This window comes from Tachypleus tridentatus, chromosome 2 (genome assembly GCF_004210375.1).
Source record: "Tachypleus tridentatus isolate NWPU-2018 chromosome 2, ASM421037v1, whole genome shotgun sequence".
Lineage (NCBI taxonomy): Eukaryota > Metazoa > Arthropoda > Merostomata > Xiphosura > Limulidae > Tachypleus > Tachypleus tridentatus.
Genome location: NC_134826.1, coordinates 69,767,310 through 69,787,461, shown reverse-complemented (window position 1 = coordinate 69,787,461; position 20,152 = coordinate 69,767,310). Strand labels below are relative to the sequence as shown.

At 35.7% G+C, this 20,152-nt stretch overlaps 1 pseudogene across 1 annotated transcript in view; it reads right to left on the bottom strand.

Moving 5' to 3' along the window:
* LOC143244157 (serine/threonine-protein kinase NLK-like) overlaps positions 1-13,388 on the bottom strand; it is a 42,255-nt pseudogene extending 28,867 nt beyond the window's left edge. Inside the window, exon 1 of the transcript XR_013024927.1 lies at positions 12,989-13,388. The product of XR_013024927.1 is annotated as a serine/threonine-protein kinase NLK-like (transcript). The remainder of the gene's footprint in view (positions 1-12,988) is intronic.
* Between the last annotated feature and the right edge of the window lie 6,764 nt (positions 13,389-20,152).

The window sequence follows — 20,152 nt, the reverse complement described above, 5'->3', positions numbered from 1 at the left end:
AGGGGTTCGATTCCCCTCGGTGGACTCAGCAGATAGCCCAGTGTGGCTTTGCTATAAGAAAAACACACACGTTCCCAAAACTGTCCTTGGTGGGACGCGAAGAGTTCGATATTGCCCCAAACTGCAGTTGTTATGTTGATGAAAATAGACTGTTTTATTAGATGTGGTTTAATGCGTCTTATACGATGAACGACTGGAATGCTTTTATATGAATACCAGTTCGTTTAGGGTAAACCTTCACAAACTGTTGATTTTAACAATGTTATGAACTACCGCTAATCAATTGGTGTATTGTAAGAAGATAAAACAAATATGAGGAAAGAGTATATGTTTCGCACAAAGTTACGGGAAGAAAATCTATGTTATCCGTCCCTAATTTAGTAGAGATAAACTAGACGGAAGATAGCTCGCTAATACCTCTCATCACCGCCAACCCTTGGGTTACTTACTCTTTTACTAACGAACAGTGGGACTGACTATAACTTATAACGCCCCTCATGGCTGAAAGGGCGAGCTTGTTTCGTGTGACGTAGATTCGAACCCACGACTCTCAGATTACGAGTTGAGCGCCCTAACCACCTGGCAATGCCGGATGCAGAGAGAGGGCAGCTAATCAATAACACCCACCTCCAACTGTTAGGCTGACCTCCTTCTGGTCTTCACTTTTATACCATATCTATTATACAAAAACGCAGAAAGCGTTTTGTTTTTCAACAACTGGCTGAGAAACGTATTCCCATGCATTCGCAGCCTAAGTATATTAGACACACAAAAGCTACGGCCGGCCCCAGAATGTATTAGTATTCTGTTGTTTCAAAAACAAACAATCAGAATATAAAACAGCAACATTTTCTTTCCAATACATCTCAAATTATTTTCATGTTTCTATTTTATCATTTAAATGCCATACTTAGTTAGAAGTCCCTATGTTAGTGAGTTCTTCCAGACTAGCATGGTAGCAAACTATAGAATTCTTGCTATCTTCTTTTATCCTATACTAGTTTCCACTGCGTGCGATTTTTTTTTACCGCGAGTTCGGGATCTGGCCCGGCATGGCCAGGTAGGTGGTTAAGGCACCCGACTCGTAATCCGAGGGTCGCGGGTTTGAATCCCCGTCACACCAAACATTCTCGCCCTTTCAGCCGTGGAGGCGTTATAAAGTTCAATCAATCCCACTATTCGTTGGTAAAAGAGTAGCCCAAGAGTTGGCGGTGGGTGGTGATGACTAACTGCCTTTTTTCTAGTCTTGCACTGCTAAATTAGGAACGGCTAGCGCAGATAGCCCCCGTGTAGCTTTGCGCGAAATTAAAAAACAAACACGTTTTCAAAGCAGCACGACTAACTTGGCAGTCGAATTCGGGTGAACCGGTGGTGTCCTTGTATTTATGGTGTAGTCCACACCCTACCGTCAAAAGTGGTTAAAGAGCACCCGTAACATTATTCACGGTGAACACGAATCTGAGAATGTATTTTATGTTTCTGTGCCCTCCCTATAAATCTCGTGGGTGCCATGTTGTAAACTGTGTTCTTATCCACCGTACTCACAAGCTAACTGGACCAAACTTAACACACGTGCTAAATTACCAAGGAATGTAATTATAACCAGTCTGTTTTTTGGGGCTTGGACCCCCACCTTGAAGAAACCATAGAAGGAACTGGGAATAACAGAGGAGCTTGAGGCATACGTTGGAGCCTTTGAACCCCGACAGGAGTGCGAGTATTTTATACTAATTATGTTAAATTGGCAAACCACCTAACACACACTCCAGCTTTGCTTCTTTCGGGTTAGTCAGGGATAGCCAGGTGGTTAAGACACTCGACTCGTAATCTGAGGGTCGCGGGTTCGAATCCCCGTCAAACCAAACATGCTCGCCCTTTAAGCCGTGGGGGCGTTTTAAAGTTACAATCAATCCCATTATTCGTTGGTAAAAGAGTAGCCCAAGAGTCGACGGTGGGTGGTGATGACTAGCTGCCTTTCCTCTAGTCTTATGGACGGCTAGCGCAGATAGCCCTCGTGTAGCTTTTCACGAAATTCAAAACAAATCAAACTTTCGGGTTGACGTAGTGGCAGAACATGGTTACCATGTCACTGTAACTAAGGGCATTCTCGTCGATGATTTTACTAACAACTGACAGCAGTGTAGATTTAACGACAGACAGTTCTAGATGGCCTCAGTGATAGTTAAAATTAAACCTACACAGAGTCCAACTAGTATTCACGAACAGTAGAAGTAGCAGTAACTGTAATGGTAAAATACGCTCTCAAATATCGTATAAAAATATAAAACGTAATTGAAATACACTAACGCTGTCTCTATGAAGGCATTCGTGCACCGCGAAGTGTGAAGTACATGCATGTAAATGAATGTGTATATGCACGCCATTCATATGAAGACACCCATGAACCCTAAGTTCTCAAGCATATAATTTGATTTAAAAAATTAAAGTAACTGATTCTATAATGGCAACAACATACATATACAAATATATACATGTATAGAGTGTGATGTCAAAGGAAGATTACAACACGTGATCCTTAACAAACCCATTAAGGTTTTCTTTTAGAAAGAGAGCATTGCATTAGTAATATCGCAACTAAACTTGTTATAAAAAACTACAATAGGCTATCTGTGCTCTGCCAACAACGGGTATCAAAACCCGTTTTCTAGCGTTGCAAGTTCGTAGACATACCGCTATGCTACCGGAGGGGAAATAAAAATTGAAAAGGTAAGAAACTGCACGCTACTAATGAAATTAAACATGTCTGAGAAAATACAATAAGATTAGACACTTTTAAACTAAATAAAAAATGTCATATGTTCTCCCGTGGAATACTGTTCACCACATCTCCTAATAACCTGTTTTTATTTTGCGTTTCACTGTAATTTCTCCACTAACAAACCAGGATCTGTAACTTGACGATATGTATCTAGGTTGGGGTTCAAAGACCAACAGAGCAATAAATACAAGCACACAGTGACATCTATCATTATGTTGAACTGGCAGGAAACTTGGTAGCTTTTCATGGCAGATTTGAGTGGCTGTCGGAATAAGGAATATCTTGGAACCCAAAGGAGAATATCTTATGATGTCTCAACTACACTATATCTGCTATATCCACTGCTGGCGACGCCTTTCGCCAAATATTAGGACTCACCATGTTGAGAAGAACCAATAATTTTTATTGCTGTCTCTTCCTTCAAATTACATACATTCCTGTCACTCTTTGGTTTTGTCTGGTGGTTAAAACAAGACGTTAGGATCATACGTCCCACTTACTCTGATGGTATGTTATAAGAAGACAATAGCGTCCTATGTCCCAATGTTTTAATAATAGCATATGGTGCTCGATATTGCTGTAACCGAGTGATTCTATATATCATAATAAGACGATAACGATACTGAAAGTACCATGCGTCACCTATCACACGTTCTCTCACTATGAAACTTAAAAGATCTCCACTGCATGTTCAAAATATTATGAGGAGGTCTGTTTCGCCAAAAAAAAACAATAAAAAATCAGAACACTAAAAACCTGCCAATATCTTTCTCAAGAAAATAGGTCACTAGGGCAGAGATGACGTAGGCTCTCGCTTGTTACGTCACTGTTTTTTCCTCATCACCAGGAAAAACTTGTAGCTAAAACCATCGTGTCCAGAGAATGGCAAATTTTATTTAATTTTTATGTATGTGTCTTAAATACAAATAAAAAAAACACTTGAAATACGTCTTAGCTCATTTACAGGAGTGGCCATAAAATTCAAGCCATACAACTCTGAAATAAGTTAGTCAAAGAAAAAAAGATATATATTTATGGGAATAATTGTATATTACATATTTTAGAAGCGCATTAAATAATTCGTAAACACAATCCCTGAACGTCGTGTGTATATGGTTAGATGTATTATATCACTCACCGAGTTTGATTTGGTGCATCCAGTAAACATTTTTATAAAGCATGCGAAAACCAAACTATCATTGACTGTGACTGCAATTCCAAAAAAAAAAAAAAAACTTTTTTTTTCAGTTTATAACTGTGTTCTTATAACCAAATATCAGCCTTAATATCACTGAAGTACAGAAGTTAGCGTGTCGGGCTGCAAATCCTACGGTCCGCAGTTCGCATTCTGTTGCTGCGCTTCGCATTTTGCAGCCATGGGTGTGTTATAAGTGTGACGGTCACGTCAAATCCCACTATTCAGTCCAAACAAGAAAAGCTTAGAAGTTGACGGTGAGTGTTGTTAACTATTTACCCGTCCTCTAGTTTCTCACTTCAAAACTAAAGAAGCCTCTTGGTGATAGCCCTCGAGTAGTTTTGCAAGGAAATTCAACAACGAAAAACCAGTTTCGATACAATACCCACAAATCAAAATAGCACTCTAAAAACATATCATCCTTTTGTAAAATGCTACACCAAGCCTAAGTTATACTACGTAGAACAACATCCCCATATAACACTGGGTATAAGTAGTTTTTTTTACTCGAACTAGATGACTCGTTCTTAGGACAGCCAATAGCTCTCATGGGCACCGGTATGCACACCCAACCCGTCTGAAAACGTTTTATGGAACGTCCCCTTATAGACGCATAAGTAATTGAACATGCAGTTAACGTTTGAATACACTTTCTTTACTGATGTCCATACACATTTTTGCCGCTCTCATTAGCCCCGGCCCGGCATGGCCAGGTGGGTTAAGGCGTTCGACTCGTAATCTGAGGGTCACAAGTTCGAATCCCAGTCGCACCAAACACGCTCGCCCTTTCAGCAGTAGGGGCGTTATAATGTTACGGTCAATCCCACTATTCGTTGGTAAAAGAGTAGCCCAAGAGTTGGCGGTGGGTGGTGTTGACTAGCTGTCTTCCCTCTAGTCTTACACTGCTAAATTAGGGACGCGTAGTACAGATAGCCCTCGAGTAGCTTTGTGCGAAATTAAAAAAAACAACAACTCATTAGCCCCCTGGTGTGCAGGATTTCCTAGTGAAATATCCCCGATCTCACTATAGACTTGCACGTGCTGTTACAGCGATGCAATACGATCGAGTCATTAATATCCGTAAGAATATTAAATTATGACATTCCTATTACGATGACATTTACTTTATCCCACTATTCGTTACAGTTTGAAAAATGTACATTCGCAACTCGTCCGATAAACTTCATAGTGTATGGTCTAACGTAATAGTATTAATAATAGAGTATAATAAAGAAAAACGCATTTCTGTTACATAAAGTAAGTGAATGAAGACCCTGTCTGTTACACGTGTTCCTATTACTAACTGTGTATCGTAGAAACCAAAATGTAACGTTTAATCTGATGGTGCGTACTAAATTACAAAAGCGTCGTAAACTCAGAAAAGAATGTGGAATAACGTGAGATTACTTGTTAATGTTCCAGTACTTTGTCCACTTCCAGTTTAGGTAAAAGTTCCATTACACGTCACAAGTTACTTGGATTAATTAAATAATTTTTTACTCTGGAACATTAACAATGCTTACCGTAATCAACATTGGTTTACTACAAAACCTTAATGAGCAAACCTTAAACAAGAAGTATGTATGTAATTATTTGTATGCACGTTTTTAAAAAGTTTTCACTGTTTAAATAGTACACTGACATTACCCTGTTAAAGTTGCAATATTAGAATTTATATAAGTTATCAACTGTCATTAATTTAGAGTTTCTCACATAGTATTAGAATAAAAGTGTCAACGTTTCAAATTTTGTTTCGTTAAAGAAACAAGAGAAATTTGCTTCACAATTCATTCTCACAGGAACACAACAGACACTACTACCGGCAACCGGATTTCCGTTTCAGTTTCTAATCGTTGTCTTAACCCTTAATAAACGACGTCAAAAAAACTTTCAAGTTTAAACTGCATTATAAATTACCTTTGTGAACAGTGAATGAACGAACGTATTTTAGACAGAAGCATATTAAACCCATGAGGGTTAGAAAATTTGTAACTTGAAAATCATTTTGTACTGTCCATTTGATTTTGAAAAGTTATGTATGACAAATCACTAATTTCCTTCTCGGCATTTTTGTTGATTTAAATAACAAATTTAATATGATGAACCATTAGGATGAGGCATAACATTTTGGTTGAGTTTTCCACAAAGTTAATAGAGGGCCATCTGCGCGAGCCGTCCCTAACATTATAGACGAGTGCAGTGTTTCCCAAAATGGGAGGAACTACCCCTTAGTGGGTGGTCTTTTTTATTATTATTCGGAGGGGGGAGGAGTAGATGGACGGACGAAAAGTTTTGAAGGTTTAAAGTTATATTTGTTAAACACTGGACTAGAGGGAAGACAACAACTCAACATCACCCGCCGGGATTATTATTTTTTACTAATGAATAATGAGGAATGACCGTCACAATATAAGCTCTAATTGACTAAAAAAACAGTGGCACACTGTCTAATATTAAACTTACACCGCTGATGTAAATTATACAGTAACTATTGTTTGTGCTGATTCAAAAATTAGCCCTAATAGAATAATATCAAAACACGCGATTCTAGTAAATTTCATAAAACAGTTGTATTAAAATTAAAATGTTTTATACTTTATGCTAAGAATCTGTAATTTACGAACACGCGATCAAGTTTCACCATGACGGCAAGCCAGTATTAAGCTGATTAGGCTAACAATTACTAAATCTTTGGGCCTAACTGAATTAGTTTATCATACCATTACGATAAGCTGAATTCGATTCTCTATAGGCCTATTTCGTAAATCAGACTTTTATACTATTTCTTTTTAGTTTATAAGTTTTGATTTAGGCCTAAATGGGATAGACTAAGGTTCATAATATCGGTAATTTAGTTATTGATTAGGCTAAGAATTACCTAACAGATAAACTTTAGTAACACAATATCATAACTTGCGTTTTTTTAAATATCTTCGTCAGGGTCTATCAATTTTCTACAAGGTAACTAATTCAGTTAACTGAATGCATAAGTAATCACAAACCAAAAATAGATAGTCGGATAATACTTTTAATATTAAGTTAAGTTTCATAAATAATATACGTTCGAAGTTTGGAGTTGATTTACCATTACTCACGTGAAATAAAACAAAAGGAATATCGCGACATTTTCATATATTTGCCACCACAAAACTTTTTTTTTTTTTTTTTTGCAAATTCGAACAATGACAGTAAAAGTTAAATGATTTTAGACATTGTATGAAGCCAAACTATTGACGTAATAATTTCCTGTGTACTTTTATTTTGTATAATTCTCTGCGATTCATTGATGGTGAAACTATTATTTTCTTGTCGGTTAAATGTAAAATAACAACTGTTAACCACAGTTTTGTAATCAAAACAAGTTATGTACATATAGTGAAACTACAAGTCAACCAGAAAAACAGTATAGCCAATTAAATACACGTTTCTCAAGTTTATACTTATAAAGATAATAAAGCAATTTCATCAGTTGAATATTCTGGCTGTTTACGACATTTTCGGCCGTAATCCCAATAATACCTACCAATGTTCGATCACCTTAAAATAAAAAAAAAATTAGTTTAACCCTACATACATATAATTAGCTAATAAAGAAAAATAATATCATAATAAAACAATAACAAACAATTAGCTAAGTGACATGTTAGATAGTACGATTAACGTTGTTAATGGAAATAACAATAAAATATATCCTAGGAAAGACAAAAACAATATATTCAATTACAGAAAAACTCCATATCACAATTACAGGTCTCTGATTAAAAGATAACTAATACCACTATGCAACACAAATTTTGTTCCTGGATAGTATGTGTTATTTCTTAATTGCTTATATTGTAAAAGTACAGAAAATGGCCATTATTCCCTTCAAACTTTGCTTTTGTGACCTGGATAATGAAATTTAGAAATTATCCTATTTTCTATGTAAAAACGGGCAAATTTGCACATTTTCATTTACATAAGGTCTGAATAAAAGAACATATGAATCAAGATTTACATGTATTTATACTAAAGTTGTACAAAAATGTTTAAAAGTGAGTAGTTTTTCGAGATTTGCGACTGTAATGTAAATCACTTTCCAATCACTTTCACGTATCAGACCCAAATATAGTCTCCCATCATGCTTTTGTTATATGCTCCCAAGTCACAAAACCAAAGTTTGAAGAGAAAAATAGGTCTTCTTCATTTACTTGAGGCATAATGAACTGGGGATTTAACACTTTCTGCCCAGGAACAAGAAAAAGTAAAAATATTGTTACATAGTGTAAAGTTCCTAAGTGTCAGTTACAATTCAATGAAAACAAGGCTTAGAAATCTACAAGCGTTACAGGACGGCAAAGCTCTTACGTTCTACTAAATTACGTTACGTTATACACGATACCTTTTGAATTGTAGAGCTGTAACTTATACATTGGAAAAATGTAACAGAGTTGGATAATATCTCTACGCTTCAAAAATGTACAAACAAAGCTACAAAAAGAGCTAATTGCGCATAGCCATCCACAGTTTTCGCACTGATAGACTAAAGGGAAGGCAACCAGTCAACAACATACACCGTCCACTTTTGGGCTACTTTTAACTGACCGAATAGTAGAATTTCGCAGTCAAGGTTATATGGCACCCAAAGACCCAGAGCGCGATTTTTGTGATAAAGTGCCACGAACCATGAACCTTAGGATTCACAGGCCAGCTACACAAGGCACTCCCAGTTCCTTCATGATAAGAATTACATTATCGTTCTCTTACAGCTTGCAGTTAAAACAGTATTTTAAAATATATATATATATATATAGATGAATGTGTGTAATTATGTGACTTCGATAATAACTGTCATAACAATATGAGAAAACTGTCATACTGACAAATTGACACGTTAAAAATCGTTTACTATAACGTAAAAAACGATAGGGCAGGCTATAAAACCGGTCACTTTGCAAAACATTTCTCTAAATTTGGCATTCTTCTAAAGGACATTAGCCAGGATGTTCTGATAAGCATTTTATTCTACAAAACACTGATCACCATATTTTGTTTTGTATTTCGCGCAAAGCTACACGAGAGCTATCTGCGCTAGCCGTCCCTAATTTAACAGTATAAAACAACAAGGAAGACAGCTAGTCATCATCACCCACTACCAACTCTTGGGCTACTCTTTTACTAACGATTAGTAGAGTTGACCGTAACATTATAACACCCCCACGGCTTAAATGGCAAGCATGTTTGGTGTGTCGGGAATTCGAACCCGCACCCCCTCGAATTACGAATCAAGCGCCCTAACCACCTGGCCATGCCGGGTACATCATATTTTGAAAAACTTGTTATACTACAAAACACCGGTCACCATCTTCTCGAAATACTATGTACTTGTAAGAAACTTTGTAATACAGTGTTACGAAAAGCCACATTCACCAAGCAAGGTCACTAAATTTTAAAATTAAAGTTGTGTTGTTTAATTACACTGCAAACCTCAACGTAGCGAAAGTCAAGCAAATTAATTGTACCATTATTTTAATTATTAGTATTTTGTTCTGAATTTAGTGCAAAGCTACATGTGGTCTATCTGCGTATTACTAGTTTGGAGAAAGTTTACTTTCTGTCTTAAACCTTACGATATAGAGGCAGTGTCATGAAGCTTTATTTATTTGACATTAGGTTATTAAAGTGTTTGAATAGCATCGTGTTGAGATATATAGGTTTTAGTTAAAATAACCTACACTCTAATTTGAAAAGAGAAGAAAAACTTGCACATTTGACTAAATTTAAAACTGGTCCCTGTTGATTTGTCTCGCAACGTGTCACTAAGTTACCACAAATTAAATGTAATGTTTTATCACATGTATTACATAATTCTTGTAAACTGAACAGTTCTTAACAATAACGTTTAAATATTTCAACTTGACATTTAAACTACATGCTATATAAAAATGTGACCAATGCGGTTAGTTAGGCATCAAGTTTACGTTTTGTCAACACTATCTGTCTCTCTGAACACTTCTCTATCAAACGAAACATAAATACTACATATATCTATTCGAGCTGCTACTTTTCTAATGGTCCTTTGTGCTGAAGTCCTTGACTTTGTATTGTTATCTGTTTTAAGAACACTCGAGAACATACAATAAACTTAAACGAACCTCATAAACAGGATACAAAGTTCGACCAATGCCCCGTCTACAGCCGTTTCCAAGACGACGGGTCAAGGCCCTCTACTCACTTTATTCTGTAAAATCATCTACGATACTTCTTTCTTGTTAAAAATCAGATTGTAAAATTAGTATTTTTAAACCAAAAAATAACTTCTACATTACTGAATTTGAATAGTATTTTTGTTTATCTTCAGGATATCAATGACTTAGAAATTTCTGGTAAATAATTATGACGCAAGTCGTTTGGAAAAAAATTCGAACGTCTGAACTGCGAGTTTATGTACGGATCTTCTGTTATACTTTTTTAAATATCTTACCCAAGCAAAATAAATACAATATTAACAGACAACAGCTTTATTTGGTTTCATGCCTTACTGCGTAATAATACATACATGGCGTACAATCATGATAGTGTATTTGGGTTTCTCAGTGTCTGTCTGTTTGTTTTGCTGTTAAATCTAAAGCTGTACAATAGACTATAGGCGCTGTGTGTGTTTTCTTACAGCAAAACCACACTGGACTAATTGCTGTTTGTTTTGTTTGTTTTTGAATTTCGCACAAAGCTACTCGTGGGCTATCTGTGCTAGCCGTCCCTAATTTAGCAGTGTAAGACTAGAGGGAAGGCAGCTAGTCATCACCACCCACCGCCAACTCTTTTACCAACGGATAGTGGGATTGACCGTCACATTATAACGCCCCCATGGCTGAAAGGGCGAGCATGTTTGGCGCGACCGGGATGCGAACCCGCGACCCTCAGATTACGAGTCGCACGCCTTAACATGCTTGGCCATGCCGGGCCCACTAATTGCTGAGTCAACCGATGGGAATCGAGCCCTGATTTTAGAGTTGTAAATTCGTAGACTTACCGCTGTACAAGCGAGGACCCTTCTTTGATATATTTAAAATAAATGTGGACAACCGATTTTAAACTAGTTTTTATTCAAAGAAAATCGTTTGTATTCAAAGTTTTTATGTCTTTAGTACACAGATATTCATACAATTCTGTTTGTTGTTCTTTTATTTATTTTCCTTCCTTGAACACTTTTACGTAATATATTGAATACCACTACTAATTACCTTAAATTTTGGACTTGATTCTATAACAGTTTTACTAGTTTAACATTCTAATAACATCTGTTTCAGTTTTTTCAGGTTTGACGTAATACATCTCAACAGCCTCGAAATAAAAGCTCAAGTTGCTTCTCTCTGTTGAATCTCGCACAAACTACACCAGTTAGCTATCACTAACTTTCTTTACGACGTTTCGGAAGTAACGGGACGCGAACCATGGAACCTGAAATCCATAACGCGGCACGTCAACACCACGTCATTCTAGTCACCCATCAAAATTACAATCCTTATAACATAATATTGCATGTACAGGGTAAACAAACAACTTTAAAAGGACAACCAAGCAATATTTTTACAGTAATATAAAAGTAGCAGACTGCACCTTTTACTGTTAGAAGCTGATACAGTATGTTACACCAGAATTTGTGTTTTAAATATAAACACAAACACAACAGCAAAAATATACAATAGTTTCCTAGTTTGGTTTGAATTTGAGCAAAGCTACACGAGAGCTACCTGCGCTTAAGTGTAAGACCAGAGGGAAGACGCCTAGTCATCACCACCCACCGCCAACTCTTGGGCTACTCTGTTACGAACGAATAGTGGGACTGACCCTCACTTTATATCGCCCCCACGGCTGAAAGGGCGAGTATGTTTGGTTGACGGGGTTTCGAACCACTTAGCCATGCCGAGCCAATAGTTTCCTGAGCGGAAGTTAATGTACCATAAACTAAACTTTCACTTCTTTTATTAATGCGTTAACACGAATCTCATTTCTTGTTTGGTCATAAGCAGCTTTAAATTGATTAAACAGCTATCTTAAAATACGTACCATAAATAAATAAAAACTAATTTATTATCATCTTTGTGTCAATGTTTTCATTTTATCCGTCCACCAATAATTAAACATTTGTATGCAAAGAAGCGATTCTAGAGAAATTTAACTGAGAAAAACTGTGTAGAATATACTTCAACTTTTTTCTTGTGAGTCAACTTACAATGCTACAATCTGGGGATCGATTATCCGTGATGAACAGAGGGCAGACAGATTATAGTATAGCTTAGCACTACAAATAACAAATACTTTAGTTCTCTGGCTACCACGGGTATCGAAATCCGGTTTCTAACAGTATAAATCTGAAGCCATACCATTGTTCCCATATTCGATGGTGAAAGACACGTTACTATTAAGGCAAATTGCAAAAAGTATTCAGAGAAACAAAACAATGAAACAAATGTGTTATGTTTAACACGTTAGGCCCACAAATACTCTGCATTGCAAATTGTCAGTTCACATCTAAAACTGATACAAAAAATATTAATAACACCAAAAATTACGTGATACACATAATAATAATACTTTCTTTGTACTTTTTCTTCGAAACTTGTAGTAATTTTTTGTCTTTCATCTCGAAAGAATTGGACGTATACAAGATAATCCTAAGAACGGTTAACATATTAACAAAAAAAATAACACTTTCAGTAGATACCATTTTATAACAGCTGTTCAATACTGATCAATATATTATGACCTTAAGTTGATTGTCCAGCTTAAAATACAATAAAAAGTTTAATTAACTAAATAATGCTAACAAATCAATTTACCAAATAAACTTTTCATTCCTGCCGTCCGGGTCTACCGTTCGAAAGTATTTTGTTCGTAGTTTTAGCTTATATATTATTAATATTAGCAAATAGGCTACGAGAGTCTAAAACTAACCTTATAACTTATAAACCTTCCTATTTCTTTAAAGTCAATAAAATATTATTCATCACAATCTATATTATTTATCTTACCAAACAACACCAAAGGCTCCATAACCAATAGGTCTATCTGGTTGAATGTCCTGAGGGGTAACAGACGAGTAATACGATTGTGTTCCTGCTAAGATCGCTTGTTGCGAAGCGGCAGCGGCTGGCCCCGAGAAAGCCATCATGTGCCGACTAGTCCTTGGTCCTACTACCGCCATTAGTTGAACAAAGCGACTACCCGTGCTAACAAAAGCCGAGATTATGTAATAAGTAACATAATATGAACTCTTCCATTCTACAAAATGTAACTGCAAATGTAATCATCTATTGCTCAATATCTAATGTGAAAGTAATCTTAACAAATGAATTATTCTTTTTCGCTTAAGTTACTCCATCATCATCCGCAACAACACACCCTAGACCCAAGCTAGACTCGCACAATGGCAAACACGTGATCGTCCCATAATGCAACTTTAACAACCAATCACAATGTCCGTTGGTTTCACGCCCTCGCTGTGTAATAGTATATATTTTATGATGCAAGATCGAATGATGATATATTTGAATTTCGCAATGTGTATAAAAATCTTACGTATCTGTTGCTCATTTTCTATGCATTTTCTTTCTTTTTCGCTTTTCGACGTATTTCACATAAAATAATAAATTTTATACTAGTATCTAATATAAGCAAATGAATATATATTAAACATTTCTTTTAAATTTAAAAATGTGCTTAATTTTAAAATTATTAACCAAATATTGATATTACTAACGCTGAATTTCTGTCCATTTTAGCCACCAGCGGCATAGCGATATATCTGCGGACTTATAACGCCAGAAACCGAATTTCGATGCCCGTGGTTGGCAGAGCACAGATAACCCATTATGTAGCTTTTTGCTTAACTTTAAACAAATAAACTGCCCATCTTAATGGTGCATACGTACAGTTAAATGTATCGTGGATTTATCTGACACGATAAAATCAGAAGTCACTAAATCTTAACCATTTTCGCTAATTTCATTTGTTTGCACTACTGTATTGCAAAAAACAAAAATGTTTAGAAGAAAATTTTGTGATACAGAAGAAAAGTGTTAAAACGGTAACTTGCTTTTGACATGTTAGAGCTTGTAGTGGTGAGAAATCTCAGATTAGATTTAATCTCCGTGGCTAACACATCGTAGATAGACTATTGCAAAGCTTTGTACTAAAACAAAATGTTATTGCTTCTATGAGACTGTCTTTGTATTTGTTGTCTTTTCAATGTTTCAAAGAGTATGACAGCTGGATCACCTCAATCTGACCATGCGTCTGACAACTGTGTCTTAACACGCTACGTATTATTTGATATCATAGAATGATAACAGAGAACACACAGTACTTACGCCCATGTGTCTGAAAACACAGCCAGTATTAATAGAAAAGTAATGGATTGTTGTCTCACATCATTAAACAAGATTTACAAATTTATTTGACAGTATTCAAAATCTTAATTTTTGGACATCATTATTTCATTTCAGTAGTACATACTAGTGTACAGAACACATTTTAATGCAATAAATAAACGACCTTATAATACTAAATTATTGTTTTTTTCATTAACTGGACACTCAACGTTTCGTTTTACAATTTCCTTTTTTTTTCTCTTAAACTTTGTACTGGCAGTTACGGATTGTGTTTTAGTGAAACGCTCCTCAAGAGAAAGGTGTAAAGCGAAAAGTTGAATGTTTAATTACCGAAAACCAACAGTTTGGTGTTATAAGGTCGTTTATTTCTGGTATTAAAATGTTGGGCATTATCATTAAGGTTTATATACATTTCTTGAACTTCTTCATAAGATATTAGCAATAATAGTATTTTAAGAAATAATGACGTGTGTGTATTTTATTATAACAGACACATCTGGTTATCTGCTGTGTCCACCGAGGAGAACCGACCTTCTGATTTTAGCGTAATACGTTCGTAGACTTACCACTGTCCCAGCGAGGGACAATAATGACATGTAAAAAATTGGTTAAGGTTGTTTCGGAAAAAGAGTCAACTCTCTATGATATTGCTCAAAAAAGATAAAAACTTTCGTGAAATCCAAGTATTTTTATGATGCATTCTCTACTCATACTCGTATTCTCCAATAAGTATTTAAATTTGTTATATTTCGTCATTTATGTTTTTTATTACTATTTTTGGTTTTGAAAGTGCGAGAAGTTATAGAATAAATCACGTGGTTTAGATACAAGTCCAAAATATGTGATAAAATCACATAAGCTACCGATAGAATCTTTTCTACATTTCCCTTAAATTGTATATTTCGGATTCAAATTTTGAGACGTGTAAATCTAGCGTTTCGATTTTACATTTTGTCTTTCGCAAGTGATATACTTTTTAAGTCACTGCTGGTTTAAAATGCCTCAACGTTTCGGCCGGGACTTCTAACGAACGTGTGGAATGGTTTAATACACAAAATGGAAACTATGCAAATTTAATTAATTTCTAAGTTACATACCCGTTAGACGCACGAGGAAGAATTACAGACCTGAAGATTAGCACTGAAGATTGTTTGTTTGTTTATTTGTTTTTGAATTTCGCACAAAGCTATTCGAGGGCTATCTGTGCTAGCCGTCCCTAATTTAGCAGTGTAAGACTAGAGGGAAGGCAGCTAGTCATCACCACCCACCACCACCACCTCTTGGGCTACTCTTTTACCAACGAATAGTGGGATTGACCGTCACATTATAACGCCACCACGGCTGAAAGGGCGAGCATGTTTGGCGCGACCGGGATGCGAATCCGCGACCCTCAGATTACGAGTCGCACGCCTTAACACGCTTGGCCATGCCGGGCCAGCACTGAAGAATCAGATGTGAATGTCAGTTGTTTATTTCACTATTAACACGGTGTGTTTTAAAGGCGCTTTCGAACTATGGCAGATGTTATCAAACTAGCATATAGGAGGTCCAGAGGAAGTGAGGTTTGAGCCCCATCTTCGTGTCTCTCCCCTAGATGTTTAGTTTTTTTTAGATTGGTCAGAAACTATAGGTCAGAAAGGCAGATGCACAAATAGAAAATGGAATCAACGTGGAGTGTCATGAGGTCAGATCCGAAAAACTGACCCTTTATGATAATATTTGGGGGGTTTAGTGGGGCTTAGTTTGCATGGTAGGTTTGTTGAAAAGGGTAAGAAAGTATAGGCGTGAAGAGCAAACATGGACTTTACTCCTGCTTTATAGCACCCCAGTGATAAATCTGAAAGCTTATAACACTAAGAACCGGGTTTCGAAGCTCGTAGTGGTCAAAACACAGGTAACCTACTGTGTAATTTTGTGCATAACAAACCAAACAAAGAAACCCACCTTATAGGTATGAATATTTGGTTTTAGAAGAATATTACCCGCTTGACAAAAAGATAAATGTCGTACGTGCTAAACTAAAAAACAGTTGTTCTCAGTTGGCACTGAATTTTATGAAACCTATTTCAATTAAAAAAAACTGTTATAAATACAACGCTAAATTGATCACACCTAATCCATATGTTTACTAACAATTTATTTTGAAAGGTACGCCCTCTGAAAGAGTTTTTTTAAATATATGGGAAAATTGCATAAAGAGACAATATCTTTTTGTATTGTTTCTGTGTGTAATGGAGTATCAGGTCAAAAAATACATATACACACAATTAAATTTATTTTTCACCAAAAGCTTTGTATTCAACGTTTCTTCAGTGATCAGTGTGAATTTTAAATACATATTAAACAAAAAATACAGAAGAAAAACTTTGTGAGTCATTACCTCATACAAATGCTTAAATCACGGTTTAACCTCGTTTTAAAGTGATACATTATTTATATTACCATTATAGAACCATAGGCAGCAAGATTATCTTTTCAGTAAAGCAGGTAACACTGAAGTTAGGTTTAGTATTGTCTCGCTGATCAAGTAATCATGTTTAGATCTTAATCGTTTTAAATTTAACTCTACGGATAGGAGCTCCATATTAAACCAGTAACTAACCTAGAAGTAGATTATCTTATAACCGTAGCGGTTTCTATTCGTGACTAAGCTATTAAGACTATTTGCAGCTGTCCCTAATTTTGAACTACTGACCAGAAAGAAGACAGCCATTCAATCAGCACCCTGCCATCTACACAATAAGGGATGGATTATCGCCCACAGCTAAAATTTAGGTCCGTATTTGATTTATCACAAAAATTTGAACACAGCTCGCCAGAGCTCTAGCGCAGGCCTAACCTTCTCATGTAAATGTAGCTAATAATATAATGTTAATACTTAATTTCTTACACGTAATATAGCCAAAAGGTAAGCCTTTTTTTTTTTTTTCTGTCGTGGTCAGCTCTATCCAGGCCACGGTCTTTTGACTACAAATGTTGTTTACAAGGCAATTTTATGAACATCTTTTTCAACATGAATTTGTTTGTTTGTTTCTAGGATTAAGCACAAAGATGCACAATGGGCTAGCTGTGCCCTGCCTACCACAGGTATTGAAACCCAGTTTATAGTAGTGTGAGTCCGCAGATATTCCGATGCGTTACTGGGGGGCACATGAATTTGATAGGTTTAGTTTCACACCGTGGCTTGAAATACCACAACTCTATATACTGCGTCGAATTTTAACACATTCTAGTACTATATTATGTACTAGCTGGAGTACGTGTTCCCTGAACGGAAGTTATGTAAATTAATGATTAATGAAATGTTATCTTCGGACATGAAAAATTGCTTTCTTTACGTGTAATTTTAAAACATTTAATAACTGCAAAACACAAAATGTGAAACTGTGAATTTGCATGTATTTCCTCCATGGATCCAACAAATCTTCATGTCAAAGTTGATGAAGATCCATCAACAGAGGTCGAAATAATGGTAAAAACACCCATTAAAAAAAACAAAAAATGTAAAATTTGTATGTACCCCCGCATAGACCTAATGAACGTCTATAGCAGTTTTAATGAAGATATATCCACACTCTGCAAGGTAGTTACATGGACACACAACAGACAGTACCGTTATATTTGTATAGATAATATGAAGGAAGTCGAAGATTATTTTGCTATTTGTGTTGTGTAGTTAAATCCATTTTGAACCCCTTTTGTTGCTGTTGTCGTTTTATAGTTCAGATGTTTTAATTGTTTGATTTAATTTTATACGACTATTAAAGTAATGTGAGATATTATAAAGAACGTAGCCTAATCTCTCGTGTGTTTTTTTCCGTGAATCTAAATTTTTTTTTCTAAATTGATTTTAACACCGTCTTCTTTGTTTTTCATAATTTATAGTATTGAATGGGTTTAGGCATATTGGCGAAACATTAACTCAAATAATTATCTGGAGAACAGTTGAGTTTTTCTTCTAGCTTTATTGCCAAAACCACCTTCTCTACATTGGTTTTGTTACATTTAATTTCTTCAATTACAAAATTATACTATATCAATTGATATAGATATATTAATTAGTATTTATATTATATTAACTAATATATATCTTAATTACTTATAAAGGGCCTGGCATGGCCGAGCGTGTTAAGGCGTACGACTCGTAATCTGAGGGTCGCGAGTTCGCATCCCCGTCGCGCCAAACATGCTCGCCCTCCCAGCCGTGAGGGCGTTATAATGTTACGGTCAATCTCACTATTCGTTGGTAAAAGAATAGCTCAAGAGTTGGCGGCGGGTGGTGATGATTAGCTGCCTTCCCTCTAGTCTTACACTGCTAAATTAGGAACGGCTAGCACAGATAGCTCTCGAGTAGCTTTGTGCGAAATTCAAAAACAAACAAATACTTATAAATGATTTCTAATTGATTCATTTTATGCATCCAACTATTGATATTACTTAATTACATCTACTTTAATTTGAAAGAGTCATCGTTCCAAGTTTCACAATGATAATAACATCACAGAGAAGTCAGGGTTACTTTTACATTCAAAGTAGTTTCTTAAGTAATTCATGTTTTTAAATATAAATTAGGAACACCAAGTAGTTAACAGAACAAGATGTTAACTAATTTTATGTACAAATACGTGGATAATATATAGTTCAAAAAAGAAACACAGTGGTTTGTTTGATAATGTTTTGTCACTTCAGAGGTTAATAAACATTTTCCTTTCATGACATCATATATTTGAGTTAATAAAGATAATGGTTTCCTTAAAAGTCCACAGATGGCAGTAGATGTGAAAGTTTGTTTTTTGTTTGTTTATTTTTTTAATTTCGCACAAAGCTACTCGAGAGCTATCTGTGCAAGCCGTCCCTAATTTAGCAGTGTAAGACTATAGAGAAAGCAGATAGTCCTCACCAACCACCGCCAACTCTTGGGCTACTCTTTTACCAACGAATAGTGGGATTGACCGTAACATTATAACGCCCCCACGGCTGAAAAGGCGAGCATGTTTGGCGCGACGGGGATGCGAACCCGCGATCCTCAGATTACGAGTCGAACGCCTTAACCCACCTGGCCTTTTTTTCTGAAATAATTAAAAATGACCTATTTTTATGGTATTTGCTCTTTGTAGCTCCTTTACTCAAGTAATGTCTAGTTGAATTTTTACTGTATACATTTGAAGTAGAAGTTCGAAAATGATTTAATCATTAGATTTATTCAGTGGTGCCGCCAGGATATTTTCGTTGGGGAGCTGAGGTAAACTGTAGAGGGGCTTCCCAAAATGCCATCAATATGAAGTATAGATGGTAAATTATAATAATGTAAATACCAAGGTACATTTCAAAAAGGTGTACTATTTTAAACCGCGTTTTCAATGCAGTTTTCATTGGAAACTCACACTCTGATTAATAATTCATTATTACAAATTATAAATAATCTGTTTATGAAAATATGCGTATATGTAAAAGAGGAAGCTCACCTAAATTCCACCCAAGGTAATACATAATAATAAAGAAAATCAAGATAAGATTAGATTGAACATTTAATATACCATTAAGAGTAAAGCTACAAATCAAAACAAATATAACAAAATGACATAGTTTTCACAGCAGAAACGAATTATCCCACGTGAAGTTAATATACTCTGAGGGAAAGTAAGGTCACTATCAGGCTAACTATCTTTCATCATGTTGTGTTTATAGTAATATTACTTCAAAACAATGCACCTATTCTGGTGATTGGCAGCAAATATGTCTATAACAGTATCAGTATCGAGTTGTTTTGCCCTCCTGGAGTTCACTGACATGACAGCAAGGTTG